Source organism: Sciurus vulgaris (assembly GCF_902686455.1).
Source record: "Sciurus vulgaris genome assembly, chromosome: 17".
In the NCBI taxonomy this organism is placed as follows: domain Eukaryota; kingdom Metazoa; phylum Chordata; class Mammalia; order Rodentia; family Sciuridae; genus Sciurus; species Sciurus vulgaris.
Genome location: NC_136478.1, coordinates 54,290,014 through 54,298,729, shown reverse-complemented (window position 1 = coordinate 54,298,729; position 8,716 = coordinate 54,290,014). Strand labels below are relative to the sequence as shown.

At 42.9% G+C, this 8,716-nt stretch overlaps 1 long non-coding RNA gene across 1 annotated transcript; it reads left to right on the top strand.

The window, feature by feature from the left end:
- The first annotated feature begins 889 nt into the window (after positions 1-889).
- LOC306648744 lies at positions 890-2,784 on the top strand. Its single transcript, XR_013760475.1, has 2 exons — positions 890-1,012; positions 2,577-2,784. It is a non-coding gene; the product is annotated as an uncharacterized lncRNA (long non-coding RNA).
- The last annotated feature ends 5,932 nt before the right edge of the window (positions 2,785-8,716 follow it).

The following is an 8,716-nucleotide window of genomic DNA, read 5'->3' as shown; positions in this document are numbered from 1 at the left end:
AGGTGAGGCAGCAACTCCTGGGGAAAAGTCTGGCAGAGGAAAACTGCTTAGCTCATGGCAGGGTCAGGAAGCAGAGGTAGGAAGGAGCCGCCCTTCCAGAACCCATTCCCAGAGGCCACCTCTTCTAGCCACACCCCACATGCCTAAAGTTACAACCCAGTTCATTCAAACCGCAATGGACTAATAAGGTTACAGCTCTCCTAATCTAGTCACTTGGCCTCTGAATCCCTGCATTAACATGATACACCTCATTTATAGACCATAACATTCTGTCCCTAGTCCCCAGAAGTCCATGTCCATCTCACAATGAAAAATGCAACTAGTCCGTCTTCAAGAGTCCCACAGTCTTAACAGTTCCAGCATTGCCCAAATGTCCTGTCCAAGTTCAAAGTGTCATGTAAGAGCTGAGACAAACCCTTGGCTGGGAGCCCCTGTAAAAATCAAAAACAAGTTACATATATACAATAGACAGTGACACAGGGTAAATGTTCCCATTCCAAACAGAAGGAACAGGGGCATAGAATGGATGGGACCAGGATGAGGCTGAAACCCAACTGAGCAAACAGATTTCCTGCCTCCACACACAGCAAGGACACTTGGCTATGAGATGTCATCTCCAAAAGGTTTGAGCAGCCCTTTGGCCGAGCTTGCAGCCCCCATGGGCTCTCCCTGAGCCAGGAGCTCCCCAGCAAATAGCTTTTCTCAGCAAACAGTCCACATTACTGGTGTCTCATAATACTTGGGATATCTATTCCAGCTTTAGCTTCACCTGCAAGCTTTACCCATGACCCTCTCAGGGGTGGCCTGCAGGAATGCTGACCATGCTACACTTTTCCTGACTTCCCAGATCTTTAGAAGTCTCAGGGGATGCCACCATGACCTGTAACATCATGTATTCCTGCAGAACCAGCACTATGTGGATGGTGCCAAGATCTGCTACCAGACTGCACATTACCTGGACTCCTGGAATCACAGCTGCAGTGGCCCCTGAGTACCTGTGTGGCTCAGCATGGTAAAACAACTTCCTTGGCTTCTCTGTGCAAGCAGGGCACCCTCATGACCTCTTCTCAAAGGAATTTTCTCTTCTATACCCTGGAGCCAAACTACACGGGGGGGTGGGTCTTGTAAATTCCAGAGATACCCACAAGGCATCTTTCTTATTGTCTCTGTGCAAAGTACTTAGCATCACTGTAGGAACTATAGTCTCTTCAACAAGCACACCTTCCCTGGCCCCAGCTTTACATACACTTTTCTGACCAAACTGTAAGATTTTAATATCCTTTAGCTCTGTTTTCTGCTCCCAATTCTGTAAGTGAATCTTGCTAAAAACTGCCAGCAATATTCATGCTACTGACTGAATGCTGTACTACCCTGAAATTTTCTCCACCTAGGGCTGGGGATGTGGTTCAGTGGTAGAGTGCTTGCCAGCACCCAGCACCACAAAACAACCCAAAACAAAACAAAACAAAAAATAAATTTCAATGACATTTTTTAAAAAAGAGGGCTGGGGTTGTGGCTCAGGGGTGGAGCGCTTGCCTAGCAGGTGTGAGGCACTGGGTTCAATTCTCAGTACCACATATAAATAAATAAACAAAATAAAGGTCCATCAACAACTAAAAAAAATTGGAGGAAAAAAAAAAAAAAGAAATTTTCTCCATCAGATTAATAAGTCCATCACCTTTAAATTCAGCCTGACACAAAGTCTCAGGACATGAGCAAAATACAGTTAAGTTCTTTGCCAGAATATAACCTGAGTGGCCTTGAGTCCAATTCCCAAAAGTCCTCATTTCCCTCTGAAACTTCATGAGCACAGTCCATGTTCCTATTCTGGATTCTGAGGTCCACCAGAACTGTCCATTAAGCTCGTCTTACAACCACTTGAAAGCTTATCCAGTTTGCATCTCTAAACTTTTAAAAATTCCTCCCACAAATCACCAGCAAAGGCTTCTGAACCACATGGTCAGGTTCATTCACAACAACGATCCCACTCCTAACTCCAGTTTTTGTTTTGGTCAGTTTTTGCATCATTGTGATCAAAACACCTGACAAGAACAACTTCGAGGAGGAAAAGTTTATTTTGGTCTTGCGGTTTCAGAGATCTCCATCCATAGATGACCCACACCTTTGCTCTGGGTCCAAGGTAAGGCAGCGTATCACGGGGGAAGGGCCCAGGGGAGGAAAGATGCTCAGCTCATGGCACCGTCAGGAAGCTGAGAGAAAAAGAAGGGGAAGGGACACCAGGAAGATGCTCCCTTTCAGGGTGGACCTCCAGTGATCCACTGCCTCCTGCCATGCCTCACCTGCCCAGTCAGTCCAGTCAAGCTAAGATAGATGGTCATAATCTAATCATTTAACCTCTGAATATTCCTGCATTTTGGGGGGAACTCCTCATATCCAAACCTAAGCAGAGCTGAATATCACATCTTATATGTTTATAAGTTGTTATAACTTGAATTTTGTTTCCACTTTTTAGCTACTGTAAATAATTCTGCTATGAACATTCACGTACAGGTTTTTCTCGGCTGAAAGCTTTTATTTCTCTATGATATATCTGTTTAGTTCTTTTTTCCCCCCAGGACTGTGGATGGAACCGAGGGGCACTCTACCACTGAGCCGCATCCCCAGCTCTTTTCTGAATTTTGAGACATGGTCTTGCTAAGTTGCCCAAGATGGCCTTGAACTTGCAATCCTTCCTCCTCAGCCTCCTGAGTTTCTGGGATTACAGGCGTGCACCACTGTATCTGGTGTCTCTCTCTTTTTTACAAATAAAAATCACATCTATTATTATGTCTTAACATATGTATACCTTGTGGGATGGCTAAATCAAACTAATTACCACCCATGGCCTGGCCTCCTGGTTTCTTTTGTGTGTGGTGAGAACACCTGTGAACTCTTCTCTTCGTAACCTGCAGGTGCACAACAGGTCATTAAGCACAGTCACCCTGCTGGATATGGAGCTCCTGTCGAGCTAAAACTGTCTGTCCTTTGACCGATGTCTCCCTGACAGCCTTCTCTTTTTTTCTAATGTATTTTTAACTAGAAATTGCCCTCTGAACAGGACTTTGCCTCAAGCCACCTATTTCAATACACTTTCCTTTCATGCATTTTTATGTATTTTCTACTTTGTCTCTTGATTTCTTCTTTGACCTCTGGGTTATTTACTTTTCAAATACTTGTGGGTTTTTTGAGATAACTTCACGTTATTGATTTCCTCTATGGTCAGAGAAAATATTTTGTAATATTTCAATCTTGTAAACAGCATCTAGCTAGGTCTTGCCCTTCTGTTCAGGCTGCCAATCTGTCTCTTTCTTTCTTTTTATTTTTTTTTTAATTTTTTATTGTAAACAAATGGGATACATGTTGTTTCTCTGTTTGTACATGGAGTAAAGGCATATCATTTGTGTAATCATAAATTTACATAGGGTAATGTTATTTGATTCATTCTGTTATTTTCTCCTTCCCCCCACCCCTCCCACTCTTCCTTCCTTCCTTCCTTTCTTTCTTTCTCTTTCTTTCTTTCTTTCTTTCTTTCTTTCTTTCTTTCTTTCTTTCTTTCTTTCTTTCTTTCTTTCTTTCTTTCTTTCCCTCTTCCTTCCTTCCTTCCTTCCTTCCTTCCTTCCTTCCTTCCTTTCTTTCTCTCTCTCTCTCTCTCTCTCTCTCTTTCTTTCTCTCTTTCTTTCTTCTGGGGTTGAACCCAGGGGCACTTAATACCGAGCCACATCCCAAGTCTTTTTTATACTTTATTTAGAGAAAGGGTCTCGCCGAGTTGCTTAGGGCCTCACTTTGGCTGAGGCTGGCTTTGAACTCGAGATCCTCCTGCCTCAGCCTCTGGAGCAACTGCCAGTCCTGCCTGTTCATTGAGTGCTGAAGCCATTTGCATTTACATGTAATTAATGGAACCAATCGGTCATGAGTTCAGCATCTTACCTCTGTTTTCCATTTTGTCCCCTCTGGTTTCTGACCTTTGATTGTTTCTTTCCTGACTTCTTTTAGGTTAATGTAATATAATTTTACATAAAATTTTACAATATTGCTGTTGTGGCTTCTTAGATGTACCTTTGAAAATCCTTTTTCTTTGTAAATTATTATGAATTCACAGGAAGTTGCAGAAATACTGTCTTGTGGTCCTCTGTACTCCCTGCTCATCTTCCCTGGATATTCGTTATTATTTGGACCCTCACTTTTAGCCTGGAATGAGGAAAAGAGACCACATTTACCCTCCTACCTGAAAGAACCAGAAATATCAGACACAATATACGAGACTGTGGTGGAGAGGACACTGGATGCCAGGTCATGAAGGACCAGGGCCCCTGAGGAATGGGAGGCAGACAGCTGGGCCTCTAGTTGTCTCTGGGTTCAATCCCGGGACAGGATGGTAATTAAGATGGTACCACAGCTGAGTTGCTGGGGTGAGGACCAGGCTGAGCCCAGAGGAAATCCTGAGCTAAGGAGCTGCAGCCGGGCCTTGAGGACCGTGCTCAAGTTCACAGGACAGAACACTGGGGGGAGACATTTGCACAGGGAGAGAACCCCAAGTTCTGCAGCGGGGCTCCTGAGTGTGCAGCTCGTGCATGCACGTGGGCGAGGTGGCTGCTGAGCACTGGGAAGGAGCCATCTGGTAGAATGAAACATTGCTAGGTGTTCAATAATCATAAAACCTCCCAGCAGCCAGAGCGGACACCTCGGCTTCTTGGCGCACTGGCAGAATGCTCTGAAGGGTCTGGGAAATGATTCATCTCGGTCAAGTGTGTCTCTTCTACTTTGCTTCCTAACTCAACCCTTTCCCTTCCTTTTTAAGGCTGAATAATATTCCACATACACTGGAACAGAAAGGAGATCCTAAAAAGGAAGTGAAAACTATTATTCTGAGTGAAATGAATCAGTCCCAAGAGAACAAATCTCACACAATTCCACTTACATATGAGGAACTGAGAGCAGCCGAATTCACAGAGAGAGAAACTGCAATGGTGGTTGCCAGGGCAGCGGGGAGGGAAGCAGGGATTACTGTCTAATGGGGACCAAGTTTCAGTTTTTCAAAAGAGTCCTGGAGATGCCTGGTGGTCATGCTGCCCAACAATGTAAACCAGGTTTGGTGGCACATGCCTGTAATCCCAGGGACTCAGGAGGTTGAGGCAGGAGGATTCCAAGTTTGAGACCAATCTCAGCAACTTAGAGAGGTCCTACTAAGCAACTTAGTAAGAGCTTGTCTCAAAATAAACTATAAAATGACTGGGGATGTGGCTCCGTGGCTAAGCACTCCAGGATCAATCCCTGGTCCAATACACACACACACAAATACACACTTAGGGTCACTGAACTGTAAACTTTAAAAGGTTAAGATGGGCCCAGCATGGTGGTGCACACCTGTAATCCCAGCAGCTCAGGAGGCTGAGGCAGGAGGATCGAAGAGTTTAAAGCCAGCCTCAGCAACTCAGTGAGGCCCTATGCAACTCAGTGAGACCCTACTTCAGAATAAAATACAAAAAAGGCTGGGGATGTGGTTTAGTGGTTAAGCGTTCCTGGGTTTAGTCCCTGGTACAAAAAAAAAAAAAAATTAAGATGGTAACTTTCAGGTCGTTTGTATTTTACCACAGCTGAAACAATTTTTTTAAAGCCAGAGGCAAAATAAGGAATTTTTCAGACATACCGGAGGTTAAGGAATGTTATCAACAGCAGCTTTTCCTGACAAGATATGTTGCAGAAAACGCTTCCCGGCACAGGGAGAGATAGGAGATGGAAATCTGGGATTGCACAAAGGAATGAAGAGCATGAGAGATGGTGACTCCGAGGGGAATTAGAGCTGCTTTTCTTATTATTTATATCTCTCTCAAAGAAAACTGACTGTGGCAAACCAAGTAATTGCAATGCATTATGGGGTTGATAATATATGGAAGGAAAACATCTCATCAGACAGCGCAGGGGCTGCAAGGGGCGGGGAGGGAAGGACTCATGGTCTGCATGCCACGTGTGACCTGGAATTGTCCCCTGAAGGGAGTCTGTGATCAGTTAAGGATGTAGACTGTAAACTCTAAAGGAATCACTAAAACAGCAAAACAAAGAGCTGTCGCTCATTCATCTACAAAGGAGATAAATGCAATAATAAGAAATACCAGATTCATCCAAAAGAAGGTAGAAAAGAGGACAAAGACCAGATGGGACAGACAGGCACAGAATGCAGCAAAATATGTTTCGCTGACCCGTATAAACAATCACATCAAACCCAAACTATGCAAACTATAATTGGACAATTATGAGACAGAGGTTGTCAGACTGAACAAAGTGAGACCCAAATATATGCTGCTCACAACAAATGCTCTTTTTAAATATGAAGACCTCTTACATAAAAGTTAGCTCAAAATGGACCACAGTCCTGAATGTCAAATCAAAAACGACAAATCTTCTAGAAGGAAACAGGAGAAAAATCTCTGCGGCCTTAGATGAGACACATGCTTGACACCCAAAGCATGGTACGCAGGAGCCATAGGAGAAAACCTTGCTCAAGTGAACTTTACTGAGAAATCAAAGACATTTGCTGTCCAAAAAATATCGTTATGAGAATGAAAAGACAAGCCACAGATTTGGGGAAAATATTTGCAAATCACCAACTTGATCAACAACTAGTACCCATATATTCTGAGAATATTTAAAAACCAATAGCTAGAAAGCGACCCAATTTTTTCTAATGGGCAAATGATTCCAACAAATACTTCGCTAAAGGAGATACGAAGGGGCTGCCTGTGTGTCCCCATGATAGAGCACTTGCCTAGTGTGCAAGAGCCCTGGTTCCATCCCTAGAGAGAGAGAGAGAGAGAGAGAGAGAGAGAGAGAGAGAGAGAGAGAGAGAGAGAGAGAGAGAGAAGAAGGAGGAGGAGGAGGAGGAGGAGGAGGAGGAACCTCTGCACTCTTAAGTGCAGAAATCATTGTCCATACACAGACTCGAATGCAGTTGATCACAGCAGTATTACTCATAATAAATATACAGAAATGGGAAACAACCCAAATGACCATTGACACATGAATGGGTAGCCAAACTGGCATGTCAGTAAAATCTTGTACTAATCAGCAACAAAAAAGAATGAACTATTGATAAATGCCATAGCACAAAGGAATCTCAAAATAACTATGTGGCGTGAAAGAAGCCTGACAAAAGGAGTACAGACATACATTTCTGGGAAATTTCTAGAAAAATTCTAGAAAATCTATGATGACAGAAATCAGATCAGTGGTTGCCTTGGGATGAAATTCGTTAGGATGTCAGGTAGGAGGGTTGCATGAAGTGTGAGGATCCCAAGTTCGAGGTCAGCCTCCACAACTTGGTAAGATTCTATCTCAAAATAAAATTAAAAAGGCTGGGGTACAGCTCGGTGGGAGAGCATCTGTGAGTTCAATACTCAGCAACACCGGGCTGGGGAGATAGCTCAGTTGGTAGAGTGCTTGCCTCGTAAGCATGAGGCCCTGAGTTCGATCCCCAGCACCGCAAAAGAAAAAAAAAAAAAAAAAAAAAAACTCAGCAACACCAAACAAAAAAACAAACAAACTCTGCATAGACTTTGATAAATTAAGAATGCTATTTCTTGGGATCAATCCCCAACACCACAAGAAAAAAAATGCTATTCCAATTACCTATCATTGTTAATAAAAACATCCCAAAGTTCAGTGACCTCAAACAACAATCTGATATTACATTTCGTGAGTCAATGAGTTAAGTACACTTTTGTGGTTTTCACTGAGGACTGAACCCAGGGGCACTCAACCACTGAACCTTATCCCCAGCCCTATTTTGTATTTTATTTAGAGACTGGGTCTTGCTGAATTGCTTAGCACCTACTTTTGCTGAGGTTGGCTTTGAACTTGAGATCCTCCTGCTTCAGTCTCCCAAGCCGCTGGGATTACAGGTATGCACCAGCTACATGCAATTATTTTATGCCAATTATACCTCAATAAGCTGAGAGGGCAAATGCTTTCCCTCTAAAATCAGGAACAAGACAAGAAGTCTGCTTCACCTTTATTTTTTCAAAAAGTTTTCTTGTAAAGTAGTTTTTAAGGCTTTTTTTTTTCTGACAGTGTGATGTCATTTTCTAGCATGGGTAGGTGGAAGCATTGCTTGCATGTTCCCATCCAGAGTTCACGTGTGTTTTGTCTGCTCCTTACTCTCTTCAGGGTTCCATGCTCTGTATTGATCAAACTGTTGTCCAGGAGAAATGTGTAAGGCAATGTGTTCAACAGTCATTGTTATAAGTCTTTAAGGTATTTTCTATCTTGTTTCATATATGTGTTATGTAAAACTCAAAAAAAACTTCTTTCTGGAGTGAGAAAAAAGATACAAAATGCAAATCCCACACTTTTGATGACTGAAAGTTCCCCACTGCTTTGCAATACTTTATTACATTGGGTGTCTTGTCTTTCTTGGGCTTTTATTTAGCTCATGAATGAACAGATTTTTCTAATGGATTCAAAAGTGTCTACTTTGGGGTTTAGTTGGAAGTCTCACATAGGTCATGTTTTCATTCATTCATTCATTTTGCAGTACTGGGGATGGAACCCAGGGCCTCACCCATGCCAGGAAAGTGTCTGCTGCTGAGTTTCATCCCTAGTCAAGTAGCTTACATTTTAATTATTTGGTTCTTTGCTGATTATCTATTTATCTATCGGTGGTACTAAGGATCGAACCCGGGGCACTCTACCACTGAGCTACATACCCAACACTTTTCATTTA